The sequence below is a fragment of the Euleptes europaea genome, chromosome 14, assembly GCF_029931775.1.
Source record: "Euleptes europaea isolate rEulEur1 chromosome 14, rEulEur1.hap1, whole genome shotgun sequence".
Classification (NCBI taxonomy): Eukaryota; Metazoa; Chordata; class Lepidosauria; order Squamata; family Sphaerodactylidae; genus Euleptes; species Euleptes europaea.
Window position 1 is genome coordinate 421895 of NC_079325.1, and position 25799 is coordinate 447693.

General features: G+C 54.8%; 1 protein-coding gene across 1 annotated transcript in view; it reads left to right on the forward strand.

The window, feature by feature from the left end:
• Positions 1–25799, forward strand: part of ARCN1 (archain 1) — a 281523-nt gene that overhangs the window by 63275 nt on the left and 192449 nt on the right. The window lies entirely within an intron of this gene.

The window sequence follows — 25799 nt, forward strand, 5'->3', positions numbered from 1 at the left end:
CTCCAAATTCTTTGCTAAGGTGTGGCAAGCGGAGGGGGAGGAAGGGACGAGAGCCGTCGAAGGGCTGCGCGATGTGGGAGGTTGCCAGACAACTTTATTCTCTCCTCAAAGCGCTGCACTGGATCAGAGCAATGGTACAGTTCCAGTGGCCCCAAAAAGGATCTCGTGGCACTGGGAAAGATGCACAGGTGGAAGCAAAAACCATCCAGAGATTGGGACCTCTTTCACATGAGGAAAAGCTAAAGAGTTTGGGGCTTTTCAGTATACAAAAAAGACAGTATTTGGAGCAAGAGCACAAATATGGTGGAGATTGATAAAATAATGTGCAGTGTGCCAAAATTGGGGATAACTTTTTCCTTCCCCCCTATGAAATGCTAGCACTTGCCAGTACCCAATGAAATTGATGGACGAAAGAGCCAGGACAGACAACAGGAAGTTAGACCTCAACTAGAGTACTGTGTTCAGTTTTGGGCACCACAATTTAAGAAAGCTGGAACGTGTCCAGAGGAGGGCAACAAAGATGGTGAGGGGTCTGGAGACCAAGTCCTATGAGGAAAGGTTGAAGGAACTGGGTATGTTTAGCCTGAAGAGGAGAAGACTGAGAGGGGATATGATAACCATATTCAAGTACTTGAGGGGCTGTCATATAGAGGAGGGTGCCGAGTTGTTTTCTGTTGCTCAAGAGGTCGGACCAGAACCAACGGGTTGAAATTAAATCAAAAGAGTTTCCGTCTAGACATTAGGAAGAACTTTCTAACACTTAGAGCGGTTCCCTCAGTGGAACAGGCTTCCTCGGGAGGTGGTAAGCTCTCCTTCCCTGGAGGTTTTTAAGAAGAGGTTAGATGGCCATCTGTCAGCAATGCTGATTCTGTGACCTTAGGCAGATGATGAGAGGGAGGGCATCTTGGCCATCTTCTGGTCACTGGGGGTGTGGGGGTGGGGGAGGTAGTTGTGAATTTCCTGCATTGTGCAGGGGTTGGACTTGATGACCCTAGTGGTCCCTTCCAACTCTATGATTCTATGATTCTAAAGTACTTCTTCATACAAAGCATAACTAGTCTGTGGGACTCACAGCCACAATGTTATGGTGGTAGCTACTGGGTTAGCTCTTTAAAAGGTTATTTCAGAGGGTGGGCCAGGTTGGTCTGCAGTAGACTGAGGGTTGCCAGGTCCCTCTTTTCCTCTGGTGGGAGGCTTTCGCGTTTAAGCGTGTGTGCGCGCACACATGGACCTTTACACTCAAACTAAGAGGTAAAGGCTCTTGCGAGGCGGAACTTCCGGTTCTAAACCGGAAGTGCCACGCGTGGTATGCACGAATGCGTGCACATTTGCCCGCCGACTCTCAGGTGGTCAGCAGGCAGAGGGGACAATAGCTGGGGGTTTGCCCACCACCAGCGGGCACCTGGCAACCCTCGCAGTAGAGCAGCTGGAATCAAGTCCAGGCGCACCTGGCTCTCGAAAGCTCATAACCCCCCCCCCCAAATCTCGTTGTTCTCTAAGGTGCTGCAGGACTCGAATCTGGGTGATCTTTAAAAGGGGGTGCGATAAATTTGCAGCAAATAGATCTCTACAGTTTTAGCAGCTGTCAGCTCTGGTGGCTAAATGGAACCTCCGTGTTCAGAGGTGGTTGTCCTGGGAATACTATTTGGTGCCGGTGGGTCAGCAACAAGGGAGGTGGGTTTTTGTCATGCCCAGAAGCCCCTGGTTGGCTGCTGGGGGCAGTAGGATGCAGACGAGATGGGCCGTGGCTGATCCCATGAAGATGCCTTATACTGAATCAGACCATGGGCAGCGGGTCTCCAGGGTTTGGAGCCAAGGCTATTGGTTTCATCTGCTACCTGGTCCTGTGAGCCCCCAGGGATCAAACTCATGACCTTCTGCTGGCCAAGAAGATGCTCACCACTGAACCTCAGGCCCACCCCCAAAATGCCTGGCCCAAAATGGCCCCTTGGACTGAGACCAAGAAAAGCCTCATTATAAACAGATGCTGCTGGCATCTGAACCAGCAGAGATGGATGGAGAGAGAACGAGTGCTTGGAAATGTCGGCTCGGTGCACAGTAGCAGCAAAAAAGGCAAACTCCATTCTGGGGGGATTTAGGGAAAGGACTGAAAATGAAATGAGCAATACTATAATGCCCTTATAGAAAGACAGGGCACGGCCCCACTTGGAATATTGTGTGCAGTTCTTGTGGTTGAACTAAAAAAGGACATTGCAGAACTGGAAAAAGTGCAGAAGAGGGAAACCAAGATGACCAAGGGGTTGGAGCACCCTTCCCGTGAGGAAACCCAGGAGAGTCTGGGACTTTTCAGTCTAGAAAAGAGACGACTAAGAGGAGGGGGGATATTATCGAGATTTATAAAACTATGCATGGGGAACATTTCTCCCTCTCTCAGAACTCAAGGTCACCCTATAAAGTTGAGGAGCAATAGGTTCAGGACAGACAAAATGGTGGGATTCACTGCCAGTGGTGGCAGCAGCATCGATTGCTTTAAAATGGGGTTAGACAGATTCACGGAAGACGGGTTCATCAGTGGGCCCATTACTAGCCAGACTGAGTAAAGGAAACCTCCACAGCCAGAGGCAGCAAGCCTCCCAATCCCAGTGCTGGGCGGCAACATCGAGGGAAGGTCCTCACCTCTCCGCCAGGTTGTTGGCCCTCCTGGGCAACTGGCTGGATACTATGTGAAACAGGATGCTGGGCTGGATGAACCACTGGTCTGATGATCCAGCAGGGCTCTTCTTGTGCTCTTAAAATGAAATTCAGCAGAGAGAGGCAAAGCCAGCCTGCTGCTTGGGGCTAGCTTTCGGGATCACATGGCCCAGACAGGACAACCGCCACACTGGCTACTAATCCACTCCCAGGCCCAATTCAAGGTGTTGGTTTTGGCCTTTGAAGCCCTACGTGGCTTGGGACTGGGGTGCCAGAGGGACCGTCTTCTTCTGTAAGTACCTGCCTAGGAATTAAGATCACAGGGAGAGGCCCTCCTAACTGTGCCATTGATTAAATAAGCGTGTTCGGCGGCTATACAAGATATATTCAGTGGCAGCCCCATGATTATGGAACAACCTCTCCAGGGAGGTGTGCCTGTCCGCCTCACTTTCGATCTTTAGGAGGCAGTTGAAGGTGGTTTTATTTAGGAAAGTATTTAATATTGGGGGGGGATTTACAGTAAGAGTTGTTCGACAGTGGGGTCAGCTCCTTAGGGAGGCGGTGAGACTCCCCCTCCCTGGCAGTCTTCAAGCAGAGGCTGGACAAGCACTTGTCAGGGATGCTCTAGGCTGATCCTGCGTTGACCTGGGGGTTGGACTAGATGGCCTGTATGGCCCCTTCCATCTCTATTATTCTGATTCCAGTTACTCAAGAGTAAGGGACTCTCCTTTGCTGGAGGGTGCTGGACAGCAATCTTTCTGGGTTGCTCTAGCTTTGGCTATATTGCATGGAGCAGGAAGTTGGACCAGACGGCCCTACAGGATCCCCTTACAACTCCAGGCCTCTATCATTCTGTAGTCTTTTGGTGTCTAGTGGAAGGAGCCAAGCCCTTCCCTCTGGGTAGCTTTGATGACCAAAATACACACCCGCCAACTGCTGTTTGCCACACTGAAGAAGCGAGCATGGACTCCCGGAAGCTCATGCTGGGATAAATGACCTTTGTCTTTCCGGTATCACTGGACTTCTGTTTATTTTGCCACATGGGTGAAATACCCCAGCAGGCAAACAGCAGCTTGTTGAAGGCAGAGACTGAGACAATGCAACATGGGAAAAGGGTTGTCCCCTACTCTACAGCACCACAGCTTGGCTTTTGTTGGTAGCCCCCTCCCCACCCACATCAGCTTTTAAGGAAAAATAAAATTGCCCAGAGATCTGATGCCTCTCCTCCCCAAAGGGCTCGGTGCCGTGGCACTGCGTTCAGCTATTCTGGTTCCAACTGCTGAAGAGGAGACAGCCCCGAGGGAAATGACCACCCCCCTCTCCTCAAAGTGGAAACAAGGATATGGCTTATCACTATTAATTACTGGCTGAAAGTGCATCTTAACCCAATAGGTCTATTAAGATATTTTTTTTATCAGCTACTCCGTATCCACAGTGGACAGATAGGATAATCCATAAACTTTCCTCAGTTGGCATCGATCCTGCATGTTTGATGGATCTAGGGTTGCATAGAGCAAAAGCTATAGTCCACCAAAGCTTGCGTGATATGGAGTATCAGTCGGAGATTGCACAACTTTCTGGGGTGTATAGGGATTTATTATCCTGTGGTGGCAAAGCCATGGCTCCATATCTTTTCAACATTACGTCACCTCAATTCTCTAGAGTATGATTTGATGCCCTCCCCTCGGCTGTTCTCTTGGGTAGATTCTTAAATCAACTCAGACTGCTGAGAAAATGCTTATGTTCCGCGGGAGCGGAAGAGTCCCTGCCACACATTTTATTGCATTGTGAATTTTATTTGAAATTTAGAAGATCCACAATTGAACCCTGGTTACAACAATTTGGCCTTTTACATCAATCTATAATCAAAGAGAGTTTAATTATTCAACTTCTGCTTGAGGATAAAAATGCTGCTTTATCCTATGATGTAGCCAAATTTTGTTGGAAGGCTATTACCAAAAGGAATGCTCAAAACAGAAGGGGTTATATTATTTGTGAAGCAGCAGACACCACTTGTCAAGCATATAGAAGGGCAAGGTCTGCTGGGCAAAACCCAACATGGCTTCCGTAAGGGTAGTGTCAGGTCCTGTCTCACTAACCTATTAGAGTTTTTTGAAAGCCTCAATAAGCAAGTGGACAGGAATGAGCCTATGGATTTTGTGTATTTGGATTTCCAAAAAGCTTTTGACAAAGTCCCTCACCAAAGACTGCTAAGCAAACTTCATAGTCATGGGATAAGAGGACAAGTCCTCTTATGGATTGAGAGCTGGCTGAAAAATAGGAAGCAGAGAGTAGGAATCAATGATCAGTTCTCACAATGGCGGGATGTGAGCAGTGGGGTGCCTCAGGGATCTGTGTTGGGACCGGTGCTTTTCAACCTGTTCATCAATGACCTGGAGTTGGGGTTAAACAGCAAAGTAGCCAAGTTTGCAGATGACACCAAATTATTTAGGGTGGTTAAAACAAAATCGGACTGTGAAGAGCTCCAGAAGGATCTCTGCATACTGGAAGAATGGCCCCATATCTTTTGCATATTGGGGCAAAAAATCCCAACCACATATACACTGATGGGATCTGTGCTGGCAGCGACAGACCAAGAAAGGGATCTTGGGGTGGTAGTGGATAGCTCGATGAAGATGTCAATCCAGTGTGTGGCTGCTGTAAAAAAGGCAAATTCCATGCTGGCCATAAGTAGACAAGGAATAGAAAATAAAACTGCTGATATCATACTGCCCTTGTACAAATCTATGGTGAGACCACACTTGGAATACTGTGTACAGTTCTGGTCACCACACCTAAAAAAGGATATTACAGAGCTTAAGAAGGTGCAGAAAAGAGCAACCAAAATGATTAGGGGACTAGAGCAACTGTCCTATGGGGAGCGGTTAAGACGCTTAGGGCTGTTTAGCTTGGAAAGAAGGCGGCTAAGGGGAGACATGAATGAGGTCTATAAAATTATGCATGGTTTGGAGAGAGTGGACAGGGAGACGTTTTTCTCCCTCTCCCATAATACTAGAACACGGGGTCATCTGCTAAAGCTGGAGGGTGAGAGATTCAAAACAGATAAAAGGAAGTATTTCTTCACACAACGAGGAGTTAAATTGTGGAACTCCCTGCCCCAGGATGTGGTGATGGCTGCCAGCTTGGAGGGCTTTAAGAGGGCAGTGGACATATTCATGGAGGAAAGGGGTATTCATGGCTATTAGTTAAAATGGATACTAGTCATGCTGCATACCTATTCTCTCTAGTATCAGAGGAGCATGCCTATTATATTGGGTGCGGTGGAACACAGGCAGGATGGTGCTGCTGCAGTCGTCTTGTTTGTGGGCTTCCTAGAGGCACCTGGTTGGCCGCTGTGTGAACAGACTGCTGGACTTGATGGGCCTGGGTCTGATCCAGCAGAGCCTTTCTTATGTTCTTATGATGAGTGATGGGTGAACCAAGGTTTTTCTTCTTCTTCCCCCCCCCCCCAATAAGTTGATGAATGTATTTTGACTTGTCTATTTTAGGATATTTTATTTTATTCTCTTCACTTAATGACATATATGTACCTGCATTGTTTTGTGATTTTATGCTGGCCATTGGCTGTAACAACAATTTAAAAAAAAGACACACCCCATGTGCATCTTTTAGAACAGCAAGAGATGGGATACAGACCGGCTGTTTCTCACAGGCCTCCGCGCCAGAGAAATGTTGGTCTTGTGCTATCCTCACTACCATGCAATTAAAAAAAAATTAATCCCACCATGGAAAAAGGCACCATGGTGGGCAGAACTACTTCAAACCAAACAGACCTTCCAGAAAGGAATAAAATATGCCTTCAAAGCATGTTGCAGGGAAATTTTGGCTCAAAGGAGAATCATTGAATCCTAGAGTTGGAAGGGACCTCCATGGTCCTCTAGTCCAACCCCTTGCACAATGCAGGAAATTCAAAACTACCTTCCCCACACACACACCCAGTCACCCCTGCTCCAAGCACAGAAAATGGCAAAAAAAAAAATATCCCCCAGCATCCCTGGTCAACCAAGCCAGGAGGAAAATTGCTTCCTGACCCCAAAGTGGCAATCGGCATCACCCTGGGCATGTAAGAAAAGGGCCATGAGAGCCAAACTCTGATGCAGCCCTTACAGCCCTCCTTCTGATGATCTGCCTAAATTCACAGAATCAACATTGCTGTCAGATGGCCATCTAACCTCTGCTTAAAAACCTCCAAAGAAGGAGAGCCCACTGAAGAACCACTCTGAATGTCTGAAAGTTCTTCCTTATGTTTAGCCGAAAGCTCTTTTGATTTAATTTTAATTTTGAGAGCCAGCGTGGTGTAGTGGTTAAGAGCGGTGGACTCTAATCTGGAGATCCAGGTTTGATTCCCCCTCCTCCACATGACCTGAGGGCTCTAATCTGGTGGATTTATTTTCCCACTCCTACACATGAAGCCTGCTGGGTGACCTTGGGCTAGTCACAGTTGTCTCTGAAGTCTCAGTCCCATCTACCTCACAAGGTGCCTGTTGTGGGGAGGGGAAGGGAAGGCCACTATAAGCCACTTTGAGACTCCTTAAACATAGAGAAAAGTGGGGTATAAAAACCAACTCTTCTTCTAATTTCAACACTTTGGTTCTGGTCTGACTTTCTGGGGCAACAGAAAACAACTCGGCACCATCCTCTCTATGACAGCCCTTCATGTACTTGAAGATGGTTATCATATCCCCTCTCAGTCTTCTCCTCTTCAGGCTAAACATACCTAGCTCCTTCAACCTTTCCTCATAGCACTTGGTCTCCAGACCCCTCACCATCTTTGTTGCCCTCCTCTGGACACTTTCTAGCTTGTCTACATCCTTCTTAAATTGTGGTGCCCAAAACTGAACACAATACTCTAGGTGAGGTCTAACCACAGCAAAGTAAAGCAACACCATCACTTCATGGGATCTGGACACTATACTTCTGTTGATACAGCCCCAAATTGCATTTGCCATTTTAGGTACCGCATCATACTGCTGACTCATGTTCAAGGTATGGCCTACTAAGACCTCTAGATCCTTTTTGCACATACTACTGCCAATACAAGTTCCCCCCATCCTATAATTATGCAACTGATTTTTCCTACCTAAATGCAGAACTTTACATTTATTTATGTTGAAATTCATTTTGTTTGTTTTACCCCAGTTTTCCAGCCTGTCAAGATCATCCTGTATCCTGGCTCTGTCTTCTACCATATTTGCTACCCCTCCCAATTTAGTATCATCTGCAAATTTAATAAGCATCCCCTCTATTCCTCCATCCAGATCATTTATAAAGATGTTGAGCAACACAGGGCCCAATACAGATCCCTGAGGTACTCCACTTGTCACTTCTCTCCAAGAGGATGAGGAACCATTAACAAGCACTCATCAACCAGATACAAATCCACCTAAGAATAATAGGATCCAAACCACATTTTAACAACTTGTCAACAAGAATATTATGTGGAACCTTATCAAAAGTCTTACTGAAATCAAGATAAACTATGTCCACAGCATTCCCCTGATCCAGCAAGGTAGTTACTTTCTTAAAAAAAGAGATGAGGTTAGGCTGACATGACTTGTTCTTGAGAAACCAGTGCAGGCTCTTAGTAATCACAGCCATCCTTCCTAAATACTCAAGGGCTGACTGTTTGATGATTTGTTCTAAAACTTTTCCAGATATAGGTGTCAAGCTGATGGATTGGTAGTTATCCGGATCCTCCTTTTCCCCCTTCTTGAAGATGGGGACAACATTTGCCTGCCTCCAATCTTCTGGAACCTCACCTGTTCTCCAAGAATTCTCAAAAATAATGGACAGAGGCTCAGAAATTACATCCACAAGTTCTTTTAGTACCCTTGGATGCAATTCATCAGGCCCTGAGGACTTAGTTTCATTTAAAGAAATTAGGTGTTTATGCACTACCCCATGCTGATCCTAGGCTGTATCTCCCTTTCCTCATCATCTGTTCTGTTTTTGTCATGTTAAGCACTGTTTCCCTCGCAAGAGAAGACTGAGGAAAAGCAGGAATTGAGGGGTTCTGCCCTCTCTTTATCACCTGTTACAATTTCACTGTCCTGTCGCCCCAATGGGCCTACCGAGTTCTTGTTCTTTTTCTTACTCTGAACATAAGGTTTGAGAAACATTGGGGGAACCACCTGGAAAAACCAGCTTAAGAAGGGATATGCCAGGAAGCTGTGAGGGAGCCCGGAAAGCATCCGATCTACAGGGGCATCTTGCTGCCAGCAAGGAGGCGGTCTGTCAAACACCCCGGTCTGTGGGCCACCCCTGGTGTCTCGGGGGGGGGGGGGCTGCCAGCCTCTCCAGACCTACGGCAGAGGTCATGGCTTGTCCCCCAGGGAGAAATTGCCTTGCTGCGCCTAGGATTTAGGGGCCTGAGGATTTAGGGTACTGAGGTGTTTTTTAAAATGTTAGTTGTTACATTTATCCCCAACTTTCCCCATGGTTCAAGGCAACTTACAAAAACAGTTAAAAGACAATTAAAACCAGAAAAAAGACAGACTCCCCCCGCCCAATTTCCTAACGCAAGCAGAACACACCAGCCACCAAGCTGTGTGTGGTGTCAGCATGTGCATGCACGTGTGTGCATGTGTGCACAAACACACCTGCGTCTGAACACAACTGCTTCCCACGGGTGTGTGTGTGTACCGTCCCCTATGTGTGTATACAGTCAGAGTAGCAGAGAGAGGAGTTCTCTGGCTCTGGACCCTCTTCAGCCTCGTTGGTAGAGGGCAGTTGAGTGGTGGACCCCCGCCCCCGAGGCCTCCTTGGTTGCAGGTGTCCTACGCACCCCCACGCTGTGGTCAGACACAATAAGCCTCCCAGGGCCCTGCCGGCACTCGACTTTCTTTGTCGCTGTCCTGAACCACAAATGAGTCGGCAGCACCGGCCCACATCCAGACTGTTCAGGGAGGGACCCAGGAGTCCCGGCTCTTGGGGCCAGATGAAGCCACTAGAGATCGAAGGAAACCATGACCAAGAGTGGAGGGAGCCCCTCCAGCTCCTAGGCTGGCCATTTCCCACGGATGTCAGAATGGCCCCCCCCCTCCCGCTCCACAACAGGAGTAGCCATGAGGACCGGAACGGTTAGGAAGGTCATTGGAGGTTAAACTCTGGGAGGAGCTGCCTCTGCTGTTGAGGCCTCTGCTGGCCGAGGAAGAACCCGCCAACGCACTTGGGACACGTCTCTTCCTTGTAGGCCACTGTCCTTCCACTGGAAGGGGGTCCGAGTCTGGTATAGCTTCCCTTGACTGGAATCCAAGCTCGGTCACCAGGCTCCTGGGAGTCTTTTCTCAGACTGACCCCCACCCACCCATCCCCTGTGAGGAAGACAAAAATAGACAAAGATCTCATGCACCCAACTTTGAATTTCCAACACCAACACTTCAAACAGAAGAGGCTTCCCGGCTCCTGAGCCCCCGGGGGAGTCCTGATTCCCAGCCTCTTTCTGCCTGTGGCTTCCTGAACCAGGCTCCAAATAATTCACACACACGCACACAAACACCCATTTCGACCACTGGGGCCAAGACCATTTCCTACCAGAATTTTCTTTTCACACCCCCCCCCCCACAAACTCTTAATGCCTCAACAAAGTTTCCTCCTACTTGCCAGGGACTCACCGGGCACAGCCCCTCTTCCATGGCCTCTTCTCTGGCCCAGCGCTTGGGGGGGGGTCACTGCAGCCCCCCAGAGCTCATGGTGAGCTTAGAGCGCTTCCTCCCCACCAAGGGCTGCCAGCCTGGCTTTCTGGCAGCAGAGGAGAGCCTGTCGTGTCAGGCCGGTCCGCTGGCTCCCAGATGTGGGGCAAAGGCAGGTACAATCACAACAGAAACTGGACTGACCAGAAACTCCACTCTGCTTCGTTCGCACCGGGAGAGCCTCTCTCCACGGGATGCTGGGAGCAAGGGGGTCGAGGTTGTCCTTCAAGGGTCCGGAGCCTGTGGGGAGACAGCTTCTCCGTCGCTCAGCGCCACTTTGGCCAGTGCAGACAAGTCCAGCTCCTGCTCCCCGATGAGCCCAGAGCCGGTCCCGCCATGTCCCTTAACGGCAGCCAGGCAGTCTCTGGGAACCCTGCCCAGGAAAGGTCACCATCATGCACACAGGATAGGGGCGTGCCTTGACTCAGGGGAGGCGACAGATAATAGCAGCTCTGCCTGCTAGGAGAACTGGCCAGACTGGGGCCCTGGCAGAACAGCTGTCCCTGGGGTATCCGACAAAGGGAAAGCTGATGCCCCCCAAATCTTGTTCATCTCTCTGGGGCTCCTGGACTTGAATCCAGCTGTTCTACTGCAGACCAACATGGCTGAAGCCATCTCTGCGGTGCCATCCCTGCCCTGGGCCGCCATCACAGATGGCTTGCCCCCTCCACCCTCCCCATCGGTGCCTCTGCCAGCCAGCCTTTCAGGGTGGGATCCTCTGATTCCTCGCGCATGACTGTGCACAGTCCTCAGCATGACTAAGCACATGGTGCACATTTCTTCTGCCACACATTCTCATGCCCGGGGCTCTTCCGAGGGGCAAAATGTCTGCCCACTTCCCATGTGGCGGGGTGGTCATTTGTACAAGTGAGCTGTAGCTGGTGATGTCAAGTGGGGAAGAATGCCCCCCCACCCCCACCTCCAGTCAGTCCTGGGTAGAGTTGCCTTTTAAGGGATGGTTTTCCCTGTTTTTCTCTCCCCGCCTTTCAGATTTCCCAGGGCCAAATGCTTTTTTTGTACTTGTAATGTACTTGCCATCCCCTGAATCAGACCACTTGCCTAGCAAGGCCAGTATTGCTATTGCCTACTCAGACTGGCAGCTGCTCTCCAGGGCTGCAGGTTGGGGTCTTTCATTTCATCTGCTAATGGGAGATGCTGCCAGAGATTGGGCCCAGGGCCCTCTGCATGCAAAACAGAAGCTCTCCTAGGGAGCCATGGGTCCTCCTGAGGGATGATTCAAATATTTGTCATTTTCATGCAACATTTCTATTTTGCTTTTTCTATTTAGTGTAGGAATGATCTTTTATTTTACTGGAAGATGGTAGTTGTTCATATTTCTGAAGTTATGACTGAGCGTGCTTGTTGTAAGAAAAGGGAATTGAGTAAGTTCAGGAGGAAATATGCAGATTTATTATTTACCCCTTTGTCATGAAAGGGATTCAACTGCACATTTATAAAAAGAATAGGTTTAGAGTTAATGCCTGTGAATTTCGAGGCACTTTTCATTGCTTTCATCAAAGTACATATTCTATGCTTTCAGTACATTATGCTTTAATGATGTGATCTAGTTAGGTTGTATTTATTTATTTATTTATTTATTTATTTATTTATTTATTTATTTATGATTTTGACTTCTATGCTGCCCCCCGCCCCCCCACTGCTCAAGTGGGTTCAAGGTAGTTAACAGCAATGATTAGCCAGCATGGTGTGGTGGTTAAGAGTGGTGGACTCTCACCTAGTGAGCTGGATTCGATTCCCCACTCCTCTTTCACATGCAGCCTGCTGGGTGACCTTGGGCTAGTCACAGATATCTCCTAACTCTTTCAGCCCCACCTACCTCACAGGGTGTCTGTTGTGGGGAGGGGGAGGGAAGGTGATTGTAAGCCAGTCTGAGACTCCTTAAAGAGAAAAGCAGTGTATAAAAACCAGTTCTTCTTCTTCTTCATTAAAAACCAATGTCATCTACTGATCTTATTGCAGCTTTTTGAACTGTGTAAATCTGCTTTGGGTCTCAGCAACAAAGGAACCCTATAAATGAAATAAGTAAATGAATGAATCAGGGTTGTGTGTCTCATTAGCCATTTCCTATATGTACAATTCATAATTAGCATCATCATGGGTACACTGACATAAAAACAAAGAATGAAGTCAACATCCTCTGCCTGCCCCTCCACGGGGGGTGGGAGTGCGCACAGACTGCTGCAATTGTGCACAATAGCTCATGCCCCCCTCCCCAGAACATTTTTTAAAATCCAGACCTTTTTCAAGATCCTCCTCTCTTCCCTAAAAAGGCAAGAGCTTTTTCTATGGAGTACTACATATCTGTTTGGAAGCAATAAACCACCCACTTCCGTAGACAAAGCACCAGAAAAGAGAGGCATGGTGGCAGGCGGGCAGCCAGACCCTTCCCTCCCCAGTACCAGAGCGTGTGGGGAGCTGGAGTGAGGCAACAACACCCAGAGAATGATACAAAGCAGTCACAGTGGCCTGCAGTGCGGCACCTGAGCATACACAGAGGACAGCTGGTTGTCTGCCAGCACTCTCCCTCCGATCCAGGTGCTGTCTGTCTGTCCGTCCGTCTCTATTGACTCCAGGCTTGGTGCCTGGCTCCGTGTGTCCCTTCGTACCAGTCCCGCCCGTACAACCGGTTCCAGCTGAGCCAGGACCCAAAGTGCTGAAATGCTGGCAAACAGGCTTGGCGAGCAGGCCGGTTTCTGTGTGTGGGTTGCGGGGCAGGAATCTCTCCCTGTGCAGGGATCCTTCCCTTCTGTCAGTCCAGCCTCCCTGAGAACTCCCCGAGGCCTTTGATGCTGAGGATTGGGGGTGGGGACCTCCTCGGCTCCATGACCCCCTCGAGCCTTTGGGAGACGGAAGAGGGAGAAGGACTTAGAAAGTGTCTCACACAGGATAGTAAAAAGGCCCATCCTTGGCTGGGGGAGAACAAGCTAAAATTCCTCTCTGTCTTCTAATGAGACAAAGAATGCTCCATTTTCTGCCCTCGGTTAAACTCTGTCCCCATGGGACACCCTCCCCCCCGCCCAACTCCCCTCCCCTCACACCAGGGAGCCTCTGGAGACTAAAAAAGGCTTTTCCCCCCCCACACCCCGCCCCAAGTGGGGAACCCGGGGGGGTCACTGCCCTGCCTCCCAACTCACTAGGGTTGCCACGGTCCTCTTTGCCACTAGTGGGAGGTTTCTTGGTGGTGGAGCCTGAGGAGGGCGGGGTTTGAGGAGGGGAGGGACTCCAATGCCATAGAGTCCAATGGCCAAAGCGGCCATTTCCTCCAGGGGAACTGATCTCTATCGGCTGGAGATCAGTTGTAATAGCAGGAGATCTTCTGCTATTTCCTGGAGGTTGGCAACCCTACAACTCCCGGCACAACTGGCCCAGGAAACGAGAGCGAGAGACGGGCCACCAGCCGTACCAGTTCAGTGGTTTGTGGCTGGCAGGCATCAGTCCAGCCCCACCCAAGCTTGGGCTGCGAAGTGGGTGCGGGCAGCGGGAGAGCGATCTTGGCCTCTGGGGCAGGGCCAGCCGTTGGGAGCCTCGGCCCGGCTGGCACCCTTGAGCAAGAGCCCTGCGGCCCCGGAGCTGTGAGGAGGGGCCCGGCTTTCCAGCCCCTGCCTTGTGTCCCTCTGCCCCCTTCCTCGGTGGAGCACAGGGTTAGGCCGAGGGAGAAAGGGGGGCCAGGCCTGCTCCAGGCAGATGGTTTGAGTCAGGCATCCGGAAGAAGGAAGAGTTGCTTTGCTGTGGGAAGATTTCGAGAGCAACGCCTGCTTCTGGAAGCCTGGCTGGGCTCCGAGGGTGCCAGCTCTGGGCTGGCAAGTCCCCGGAGATTTTGGGGGTGGAGCCTGAGGAGGGTATGGCTGGAGGAGGGGAGGGACTTCAGTGGGGCAGAATGCCATACAGTCCACCCTCCACAGCGGCCATTTTCTCCGGGGGAACTGATCTCTGTTACCGGGAGATCAGTTATAATCCCAGGAGATCTCCAGCCACCGCCTGGAGGCTGGCAACCCTCCACACGCCTCGGCCAGGCTCCAGTCAGGTCAGCAGATGCTCTGCGCCCACCCCGTTCTGCCAGAGGAGAGCAAGGGAGAGGGAAACGTTTGGGAAAGCAAGGAGGAGACCGTCAGTGTTCGTGATCCGGACCGCCGAGGCCAAGCAGCAGCCCCCGGGAGAGCGGCGGGGAGGAAAGGCCGAGCCCACGGGGGGGGGGGGCAGGGGGGGAGAGGATGTTTCCAGGGATCTCAAGGTTTGGAGGTGAATTCTAGCAGTGGCATCTGTCTGCACTCCCCCATCCCACCCCGGGCTGTCGTGAGAAGGTGTCGGAGGGCGGAATGAAGTGATGAGCTTCTCTGGGCCCCCACAGGGGAGAAAATCTTTGCAGAAATAAAAATAAGTAAACGCAAACCAACAATTAAAGAGCGGGCCGCAGCTGAAGAACCTGCCAGAGAGCCCTGGCGCGCAGCCCTCAGAAGGGCAGGTTCAGGCCAGGCCGGGCACGCAGGGGCCACGGGGCCAGCACCGGCCAGACACCGCCCAGATGGGCTCGGAGAGACTCCTGGAGGCAGCTTTCCGGACTGCAGGAAAATTGAGCACAGTAAAAGCTCTGTGCAAGAGGGGCCGCGGGCGTCTGAGGTACCCCCAAAGTATTTTTTTTTGTCTTGCCGCAGGTGGCCGGGCCAACCAGGATCTGTCTGCCAGTGGCTTCCAGAGCGCCCAACAGGAGTCCTGTGGCACCCCAGAGACGAGCCACTTTGCATTCCCGCATAAAGGTTCAGCATGGAGAGCCCTCACCTCCCGGTGCCTCCTCGTGCAGCCGTTTCACGGAGGTGAGAAACCAGCCGAGAGCCAGGCCCCGGGGCCACATGGCGCAGGAACTGCAGCCTGAGATGTCATTAGGCAAAACCCACATCCAGTCAGGGGAAATATAAAGAGCGGCTGCCAGTTACACTCAGCTAGGGAACACCTGTGGCCGGGAAGGCAGCGCGCTGCGGCCCCCCTCTCAACAGACCTTGGAAGCCAAACAGGGTTGGCATTTGGAAGGGAGGCCACCACGGAAGGCTCTGCCGAGGAAGGCTATGGCACACACACACACACACACACACCGCTGCTCACTTGCCTTGGAAACCCCTTAAGTCATAACCATAAGTCAGCTGCGACTTGAAGGCACTTTACATACACACACACAGGAAACACGTGTAATGATAGGGGACTCACAATTTGTTAAGATAGCCACAGTTATAGTGGGACAAACATCCTAAAACGCTGCACAATCTGGGAAAGGGGCTGTAGTAAGGGACCCCCTTAACAAAACCAAATTCAGCTGTTTCACACTGGGCACCCTTCAGTTGAAAAGGGGGACTCTGAGGTCAGCGATGGAGTGCCCGGGAAGAGGGAAATGGTCTCCCGCTGCTTCCTCAGCAGAGCTGCCGTGTTTAATGTCAGGTTTGTGTCCACTTATTCCGCTGCACCGGGACCAGCCTGTTAGTCTCATGCCGGGAGCTAGAGGGCGCTGCTGACACGGGGTGGCATCTGTTAGCCAAATTGCTCGGTTATGAATATTTACATGGGGAAATTAGCATTCAATAACCGGCTATGGGCATAACCTGCAGGATCTAACCTGTGTCTACGGGAGTCCAAACCGTGATTCAAAGAATAAAGCGGATTCAATGGATTTAGTTTCAAAGGTTTACTTATTAATAGTATGTGCACAAGCACTCAAATATCATACACACACCAACATACAGAGCCTAGGAATCAAAGAGAGGAGTATAGAGACGTTTGCCCACGTGGCAGGCACTTTGATGATGGGAAATACTGCACCTGTCCTGAAGCAGAGTTGTCCTGGGTTCTGTGGGCTAAAAGGAATAAATAGGGGACGGGGGGGGGGGTCCTCTTCATGTTCGAGCATGGCTGCCTACTCCGACAGAGTGACTGCAAGTATGAAAGGGGAAGACCTACGGTACTGTATGGATTACAGGAGACCCCAGTTATACCTTTCTCCTGGGGGTGGGATGATTGGATTACCCCTTCGTGGTTCCCGGGTGAGAAAAAAAGGTGACAAAGAGACTAATGGTCGGCTGCTGGGGTGAGGCAAGAGGGCAATTGAGAAAACGATTCTAATTCCATTGATTTGCGCAATTCCGGGAGGACTGGGAATTGCTTGCAGATGGGATTAACGATCGTAAACAAAGACGTGTTTGGATGGATCCGGGCGCGTCATTTTGCATAGGCGGGGGAACAACTCATCGTTGGTATCTGGATGTCTTCCGATGGGCTATTAATCATGCTGATGAGGCGAGGGGAGGGGGGTGTTTGAGGTGACTACGTGCTTGACAGCTCCCTGAGAGATGGCTTCTGCTGGAATGGGGCACACAGGAAAATGGATTCCCTCTGGTTCACTGGAGGGGTTGACCTGGCCGTTGTTCCTTGACTGCCGGTTTCACGGGATGAAGAGATGTCCTTTCCTTGGTGACTCGGGCTTGCCGCTTGGTCGGGAAAGGCGGAGGCATGCATCTGCTGGGGTTGCCAGGACCAGTCCGGGAGATTGGCAACCCGCTTGGTTACACATCTCTGAGAGTGGGTGATGCCCCACACCCTTTTGGAGGAGGAGCCCCCCCCAACCAGAGGGGACAAGGCCCCCCACGGTGGCCACGATGACACCGCTGCCATTTTAAAGACCTTTAAAAATGCCATGAGGGCCCAATTCTGATGGGGCCCTGTAGCGTGGCAGGATGAAGAGCTCTTGTTCCCCCACCTCCACCCTTGTTAAGTGCCGAATGCCCCCGGCAGCTGTTCTGGAGGCACTTGAAAAGGCATTGGCACGGCGCTGCGGGCCAAATGGTGGCCACGAGGAGGCTGTCACATCTCGTGTGGGCCTGAGTCCATCACTGGTGGAAGGAAACTGTTCACGCCAGGGGGATGGCCTGCAGGCCAGGAAAGGGAGGTGTTTGGCAGAAGCAGTTTCCAAGCAGGAATCTGGAAAAGCAACCCAAAAACTCCCTCAGCATCCCTGCTACCGTGCCAGTTTCAGTCGTCTGACCAAAGCCTGCTGAGGGTGCCACCCTGCAAACGGGCAAGGCTGCAGCTGCCCCAAAGTGGTCATTCTCTGCAGTGGTCTCCCCACCACCTTGTCAAGCGGCCTGCCTGTGGAGGTCCAGAAGGGCCCCCACACTTCCAGCATTCCACAGAACGTGCCAAACAGAAAGGTTCAAGCGGGCATTTCTATAAAAGGACGAGAACCGTTACACAGTGGGATAGTCCCGGAGGATGCTTAGTAAGGGACCAGGATTGTAATCTGTTGCTGCGTTTCTTGTAAGTACCACCTTGTTTTTACTGCACTGTCTCCTACCTTTGTTATCCTCTCTCTGCATTGTTTGTTTGTTTATTAATGTCTTTATTTGCTTCGTTTATACCCCGCTTTTTTCCCACTCGGGGACCCAAAGCAGCTGATGTTCTTCTCCTCTCCAGACCTCGCGAGAGCTGCTTCTCCCCTGCAGGCAGCCCAAGACCCCTCCAGCCATGGCTCCCCTTCCCCAGACTCCATTCTGGGAGAAAGAAATCAGCTGCTGGAGGTAGGGGGAAACCTGGTGAGGATTTTGGGGGTGAGAGAAAGGGTGGACTTTCGACAAGCCCGGGCGTCCATGATCCCCATCCTGCAAAAGGGAACATTTGGGGGTGGCGGAAACAACCCATGCAGCTGTGCTGCTAGGCTGCTCAGTCAGCGCTTGCACGGCTATGAGCTGGAGACAAAATATCCGAGGGGTTTTCGGTGGCCGAGGAGGGTGGGAGTCTCCCCCCCCCCCAGAAGCTGGATGGAGGGATTGAGTTGGTGGCTGAGGAGGGGCCTTGGGAGGGAGAGATCTCTCAGAGCAGGAAGAGGATGGAGACAGAGGACCAGCCCACTGACCGCTGTGGAGGAGGGCCTTCTTGCAGAGCTGCCCACAACTGTCCCTTTCACCTCACTCTTGAGCCCAAGGAGGCCAGGCAAAGGAAGAGGCGGGGGCTCTTTGGGCACCACAGAGGGGGTGTTCTGCCTCCATGCCTCAGCCTGTGGGCCAGAGAGCCTGCCTGAAGGGGCTGTGGCAAGCACACGGGGCTCTCTTCCCCATTTCTCTCCTAGAGCTTTCCCATGAAACTGCTAGAAATATTGGATCCGGTGGGGGGGGGGGGGTCAGTATCAGCTGCACATTTAGGTTTTGCCCAAATATGTCAGAGGTATTTGCCCGACACAGAGGGAAATTCTAGACTTTCTTCCCCCCAAGGGAGACGTGACCTCTGGAAAGAGAAACCTCTTGGGGATGAAACGCCAGATGAAGTCACCAGCTGGGGCGAAAGCATCTCCAGTTCTGCTTTTGAAGCTGCAGGAGGCCTCGGCCAGAGGGGGGGCTGGGGCTCTTCCCCCTCCCCCACCCCTGCAAGAAGAGGAACTGCAAGTGTCATTTCCTCCTGAGAAAACCCCTGCCCTGGGGGGGGGGAATCTTCCACCCCCACAGCCTGAAACAGAAACTGCCCCAAGGGAAGCAGGGCACAGCCTGGCAGGGAAGGCCTGACTCCCAAGCTCCTTGGCCAGCGGTCCATGGGGCAGACGGCCGGCCACCGACTGTGAAACACGGCCCAGGGACCTGGTTGCCCTGAGCATTTCCCTTTGCACAGACGGAGCACCGCTTGCTCGCGGGCCTCTGCAACGTAGCAGCAGCATCCCCGGGGGACTGGCGGCTGCAAGCGCCCCACCCCAGCAAGATGCTCTGGGAGGGCCCACAAGCACGGCCAAGCCCCCCCCCCGCCTGCCCCCTGAATGGCTTTGCTGCTCAGAGCTGCAAGTTCAAAGGCTGCGCTGAGCCGGCCCACCCCCCCCCCGCCCTTTCCACGAAGCCATCTAAGCAGCTGGCCCTGGCTACAGCTTGGGCCAGGGAGCGCCATAAGTCAAGGGTGCCCGATGCCAGCATGGTGCAGTTGTTAAGGGGGGCAGACGTAAGTCTGGAGAACCACATTTGATTCCCCGCTTCTCCACATGAAGCCAGCTGGGGGACCTTGGGCTAGGCACAGTTCTCTCTGAACTCTCTCAGCCCCACCCACCTCACAGCCCGGCATTAGCGACCCCCAGCCTGCCCTGGACTACGGGGAGAGTCGGCCTCCCCCAGGGGCTGAGAGGGGCCCCGCGCCGGAGGAGAGGCGCGCGTCTTGGGCGGGGGCGGGGGCGGGGGGGCTTTTCCCCTCCGCCCGCCCGGGAGATCCCCCGCCGCGCTGGGGCGCCGTCGGGGAATGCCCGGGGCTGGGCCGGCCCGGCCGAGCGACCCGCCCCTCGCAGGAAGCGCCCGAGCCAGGCCCCCCCCCGCCCCGGCGCCCGTCCGCAGAGGCTGCGCGGCCGCCGTCGGGAGGCGACGGGCTGCGCTGCGCGGGAGATGCGCGCCTGCCCCGCCGCGCCGCGCCGGCTGCTCCTCTTCCTCCTCCTCCTGCTGCTGCTGCTGGGCCCGCAGGGCGGCCGGCCGGAGGCCTCTCCGCCCGCCCGCCGGCCCGGCCCGGAGGCTCCCGGCGGCCGGCCGCCCCCCGCCGCCCCGGAGCGGGTGCGCTTCGTGGCCCGCACCTTCCAGCACGTGCTGCTCTGGGCGCCCCCCGCCGCCGAGCGCGCGCCGGGCCTCCTCTACGACGTGCAGGTCAAGCGGTACGTGTGTCCCCCCCCCCCGCGGCCCCGGCCCCGGCCCGCCCGCCGGCCGGCCGGCGAGGGGCGCGCCCACCAGCCCGGCTCTCCTTCTCTCCCCCGCGCAGGTACGGCAACCCCAGCTGGACGCCGGTGGGCCGCTGCGCCGCCCTGGCCCGCCCCGCCTGCGACCTCACCGCCCACACCGCCCGCCCCCGACAGCGCTACTTCGCCCGCGTCCGAGCCCGGCGCCACCCCCGCGGCGCCCCCTCCCGCTGGGCCCACGCCGGGCCCTTCTCGCCCGAGGAAGGTAGGCAGGCCGGCCCACGGGCCCACGGGCCCACGGACGGGAGGGCGCTGGGGGCCGCGCCGCCCAGCAAGAGCCCCGCGCCGGCCGCGGGGGCCTCCCCCCCCCGGATGCCGCGACGGCCCCGAGGAGAGGGGCTGGGCCGGGCCCGGGCGCCTCTTCTCGGGGAGAGGCGTCCCTTCTGCTGGCCCCTCGCTCCTTTGTCGCCACCCCCCCCTCCACCCCCGGCAGTTGCCAACTGGACCCGCGCCCCCCCCCCAGCGCCCCTCCCTCCGCTGCTCCTTGGCGGGGGAGGGTGCCCTCCTCGGACTCAGACCCTGCCCAGGAGCCCCTTTTCCTGCAGACCCAGAGAACCCCAGCCCTCCTGAGATCATGGGGAGGGGCCTGGTGCTCCCCCCCGGCCGGAGTCAGGGGCTGCTCTGGGCCATTGACAGAGGTCTGTCTGGGAAGTCCTCACTATTGCCTGGGGGGGGGGTCTTTGTATTTTCCCAGCCACTCTCCAGCTGTGGAACGTGAGCCTGTCCCTCTCTGGCAACATCCTGCGGGTGACCCTGGAGCTGCCTGCCCACCGGGGGGAGCACACCACCGTCACCTATCAAGACCTGCACCCAGGCGGGTGGGGGCAGTACCGAGTCTACGTCCGGAGGGCATCCGATAACGACCAGGTGAGGCTGCGGCCGCTGTCAACGGGGGCGGGACGGGACTGCAGGGCCCGCCTCTCCCCCATTGACGTGGTCTTTGGACGGTGGTTGCGTTCTTGGCCAGGACTTTGCCCAGGATCCTGTCCTAGGCTGCCCGTTCTTCTGTTTCCAGAAGAGGCACCCAAGGGAGCCAGGCTCTGCAGGGGGTATGCCCCACCTACCTCACAGGGCTGGTCTCCAAGGAGGAGAGAAGCAGCAGTCCAGGAGCTCTTGGCACAGGGAGGGGTCCGGGGGCCCCCTGCAGAGGGCCCATCTCAGGGAGGCTGCTAGCGCTGCAGCCAGCCTCGCCTGAGGTCCTTGGCTCCATGTTCCTCCTTCTGCCCCCTGCAGTATGTGCATGTGGAAACCAGTCAGACTTTTGACCTCCCTGCGCTGGTGTGGGGTGAGCAGTACTGTGTCCACGTGGAGCCCTTCCTGCCCTCCCGGCCAAATCCTGCCACGCGGACAGAAGAGCAGTGCATCTCGACGCCTCCCCTGCAAGGTAAGGCTGGAGCTCCTCTGCTTCCCCGACCGACCCCAGCCCCCACGGCCAGCTCTCCATGTCCAGGGCCCACAGGCCAGAGGCAGGTGACCTCTGCTGCCCCCTCCCTCCCCATCCATGGAAGTCCAGGAGGAGGCCAGGCCAGGCAAAGAGACGGCATCCCGCAGGAATGCCTGGTGGAGAGGTCGCAGTCAGCAGCAGCCCTCGTGCCCCAGCTAAAGTGGGCACCTGACTGGCAGCATTTCTGGTCATTCCTCTGAGGGGCTTCCAGTGTGGGGTGGGTTTTCTCTTGCCCCTCAGAGTTTTCTGTGTGCTGCAAATCTCTGCAGGCCTTTTTGCCCACCTCGATCAGGAAGTTGGTCGGGAGGGGAAGGGGCAACCAAGGCCTTGACTGGGGCTGCAGGTCTGTCCTTCTAGTGCCCCTGGACACCCCACCCCTCAGGTGGCTCCTGGCCTGGAGCACTGGGCACATCTTGGCCTCCCTCCCCCCCCACCACACACACAGTTGCAGCTGGGGCCCTCTTTTCCAGGCAAGGGGCGGGGAACATCTCTAGCCCTATAGTGCCCCGTGTGACGGACCTGCCCTGCCAAGTGACCCCCGGAGATGCTCTCTTTGCAGACACCACCAAGGCCAGAGCCATCCTCAGTGTGGCCCTCCTCAGCCTGCTGGCTCTTGGTGTGGTAGCGACGTCCTGGGCCCGGGCATATGTGAAGAAGCCCATGGAGACCCCCTCTGTGCTGGTGAGTGCTTCCCTTGAGGCCCGGTTGCCGCTTTCTCCCCTTCCCACTGGTTCTGGCTTTGGAGACCCACGTGGAGTGCCCAACTGCCAGCCCTGCCCACGGCTGGCGGGAAGGCTGCCAAGGAGTCCCAGGGAGGCCGCCCAGCAGCACCCTGGCGGGCAACCCCCCAGGCAGGCGTGGTGGCCACATACCTCCCCGTCCCTGAATCAAAGGATCCCTTTCATCCTTCTGTTCCACAGGTCAGTGTATTGGTTAGTTAGAGAACATCTGCCTCCCCCTCCAGAGAACAGCTCACAGCAGCTCACAAAGTAAAAACGATAGATAAAATCATTACATTAGCAATACGCACTCAGGCCAGGAGCTTGAAATAACATATCCATTCCTTAATATAGTTAACACAAAGTATCTGGCTGCAGTCATTTCTAGCATTTGGTAATTGTTGGAATGTTCCATATTTGACTGCTCTTGATGGCACCTCGTCGTCTGGGATCAGTTCCTGGGCAGCAGGAGGGGCAAAGAGAAGACCAGGGGACCTTTGTAATCATAAACAATGCAGGAAACTGCACGACGTACATATAAAACAGTGCAGGGCAGAAAACAGGTAATATATGCGGCGACACATGGTGGTAGAGGTCCACCATCCCCTTGATAAAAATGCCCTCCTGAACGATTCTCTCTTCCATTGTCTGCGGAGTGGCCGAAGTGTGGCCAGGCTGCTCCCCGAGGTGGGGTTTGCAACGGAGAGTTGCGGTGTCATGGTTAATGTCTGCCGTGGGAGGCCTGGGTTGGAAACCCCATGTTCAGCTGGGCCAGTTCCAGGGTGGCCTCCTTCACACAGTTGCTCTGAGGACGAAACCTGGGATGGGGCCACAGGTGCTGCTCAAAGCTCCTTGGAGCGAGAGGAGGGACAGAGAAAGCATGGATTGATGGGCCGTTCATTCCCGGTCAGCAGACTAACATTTCCCTCTTGCTTGCTGCCAGGAATCTTTCCGGAAGCAGGACAAGCCCTGGCCCCTTGGGATGAGAGGCATGGAGCTGTGCTTGGAAGTGGAGTCCGTCCATCAGATTTCCCTGGCCCTGAAGGACCAGGACCACCCCCACTCCCCCCCTGCCGGTGCGAGCCCTTCCAGCGGAGCAGCTTGGCTCGTCCCAGGGAAGGGGACGTGCTGGTTGCCAGAAGCCTTGGCCAGCGACAGGGCGGACAGCCCACGGCTCAGAGACCTGGCGGACAGCAGCGTCTGCAGCAGTGACAGCGGCATCTGCTTGCAAGACCCCTTGGGCAGCCGCAGCCTCCTTCTGCCTGCAGGACCTTTGGAGTGCGTGGGACTGCTGCTGGGAAGCGACAGAGAGGACTGTGGCCTTGGGGTGGGGGAGCGCTTGCTTCAAGTAGCCACCCCCGCCAGTCAGGCAGACCCAGAGGGCCTGGGCTCCGAGGAGGGGCTGAAGCAAGGGGACCCACCCCATGCCCAGTTCTCTGGGTACCAAAGGCAGGCAGGGCCCCCACAGGAGGCCCTGAGCTCCTCCAGCTGCCCTCCCAGCTCTGGGGGCACAGCCCACTCCAAGCCAGTCTTGGCTTCTGGCTATTTGAAGCAGGCGTCTGTTGCCGCCCCCTCCGTCCCGAGGCCCCTGGCTCTGGCATGCCATGGACAACGGCACTTCCTGTCCAGCATGGCCCCGGGCCCCCCGGAGTCCTTGCCGTGCCTGCCGGAGTTTCCCAAGGCCCTCCTGGCTCCAGGCTTCCCGGAGCCCCCTCCCCACCTCTCCCTCTTGCGCTCCAGCGTGCTTCTCAGCCTGAACCTTCCATGGTGCCGGGCATGAGAGGACTCTCTCCAAAGGCACATCTGGAGGAGCCACATGGCGACTGGGGGAAAGGCGGGGTGGGCAGGCCCTCTGACTGGCCCTGCCAGGTTTCCTCTTCCTGAGGATGGGGGGGGGGAACTGGTCTGCCTTCAAGATACCCCACGCTTGGTCAACTCAGAGAGCTGAGCTCCCCGTGACCAAGGCTGTGTCTGCCGTGAGGACTTTCAGTCAGATGTGCGTTGTATGTCCCCCCACCCACCGGGGAATTCAATTCTCAGGCATGTGGGGGCCAAACTACACCGGAAGTGTTCTTTAATGAGTTGGGTCCGGATTTCCCTGCGGTCGCACAGCTGCTGTGGGCAATGTCACAGGGGGGGGGAGGGGTTGTGACTCAGTGGCAGAGCACCTGCTGGGCATGCAGAAGGTCCCAGGCTCAATCCCTAGTGGCATCTCCAGTTAAAAGACCTGGCAGGAGGTGATGTGAAGGGCCTCAGCCTGAGACCCTGCAGAGCCGCCGCTGTCTTTGATAGACCAACAGTCTGATTCAGTACAGGCAGTTCCACGTATGTTGCTTGTCGATGCCGACTTTCGCTCCGGACCGAGGCATGATGGGAGCCCGAGCACACCGGGGGGGGGGTGGGATTCTTTGTTAACTGTGGAGACACAGGCGGAGTGTTTGGAGCAGGTGCTGCTCCAAGGCTGACGGCTTCAGCTCAGGAGAAAGGTGTGTGGAAGGGGAGGGCAGGAAGCATCTCGTCCCGGCATCCTGGGGAGTCCTGCATTGTTGAGGGGAGGGGACTTGTACTCAATGATAGCAAGGTGTTCTTTGATGTTTGTGTCCCATCTTGCCTCTAAAGAGCTCCAAGCGGCACCAGAGCAGACCCCCAAGATCCTCCTTAGCTGCCCAGAGATGTTGGAGGAAGGCCTGCCCTGCCACCCAATGGCCGGCTTCTCCTGGCCTCTGGCCTTCTGGTTGTCGTTTTCTTGACTGTGGCACAGCCCTAGTGGCTTCGAGGCCCACTCCAGCCTGGCCCTGTGGCCTCTGGCTCCCACACACCCCTTCCAAGGACCTCCCTAGGCGAGGAGGAACCGGCAATGGCTGAAAATCCACAACCAGTTCGGGGCATCTGGCAGAAATCCGGCACTCAGTGTGGCAAAGGCTGCCCTACTGAGCAGATACCTGGCTCTTGGGGGACATGGCGGGTGGGGGAGCCCTTGGCGCATCCAGGCCTTCCCTGCCTCTTTTCCTCCTTGGTGCTACACTTGCTCTGGCCTGGCCTGGCATCCATGGCCAGATGAGTGGTCCCAAGGCAAGGGGGGGCGTCGGGCTCAGCTGGGAGTCTGAGTCACAGGAATGCTGCTGGAGCCCCCCATGCCAGCAATTTCTCAGTGAAGCTCCAGGTCTCTGGGCCAAAGCACTTTTCCAGGTTCCCTTGAGGAAGACATGCCAGAGAATTGCTGGGTTGCAATGCTGTCTGTGCTGACTCTGGAGCAAGCCACAGTCCCTGTGGGGGGGGGGGCTGCCACATACACACACCCCTTGTGGCTGCCGGCCCAGAGCTCCGTTCTCAGCTCTTATACAAACTGACTTTATTTATTGTATTTATTTTGTAGCTCCACTGGGAGCACCGTGCACTTTTATTTCGTGTGCCTAATAAAAGATAGCCGTACTTGGTGCCGCTGCCTCCCTTGAGCAGAGCGGGCGGGGGGTGGCAGCAAGAAAAGGAGGAGCCACCCAGGCAGGCCCGGTGGCAGATCAGCA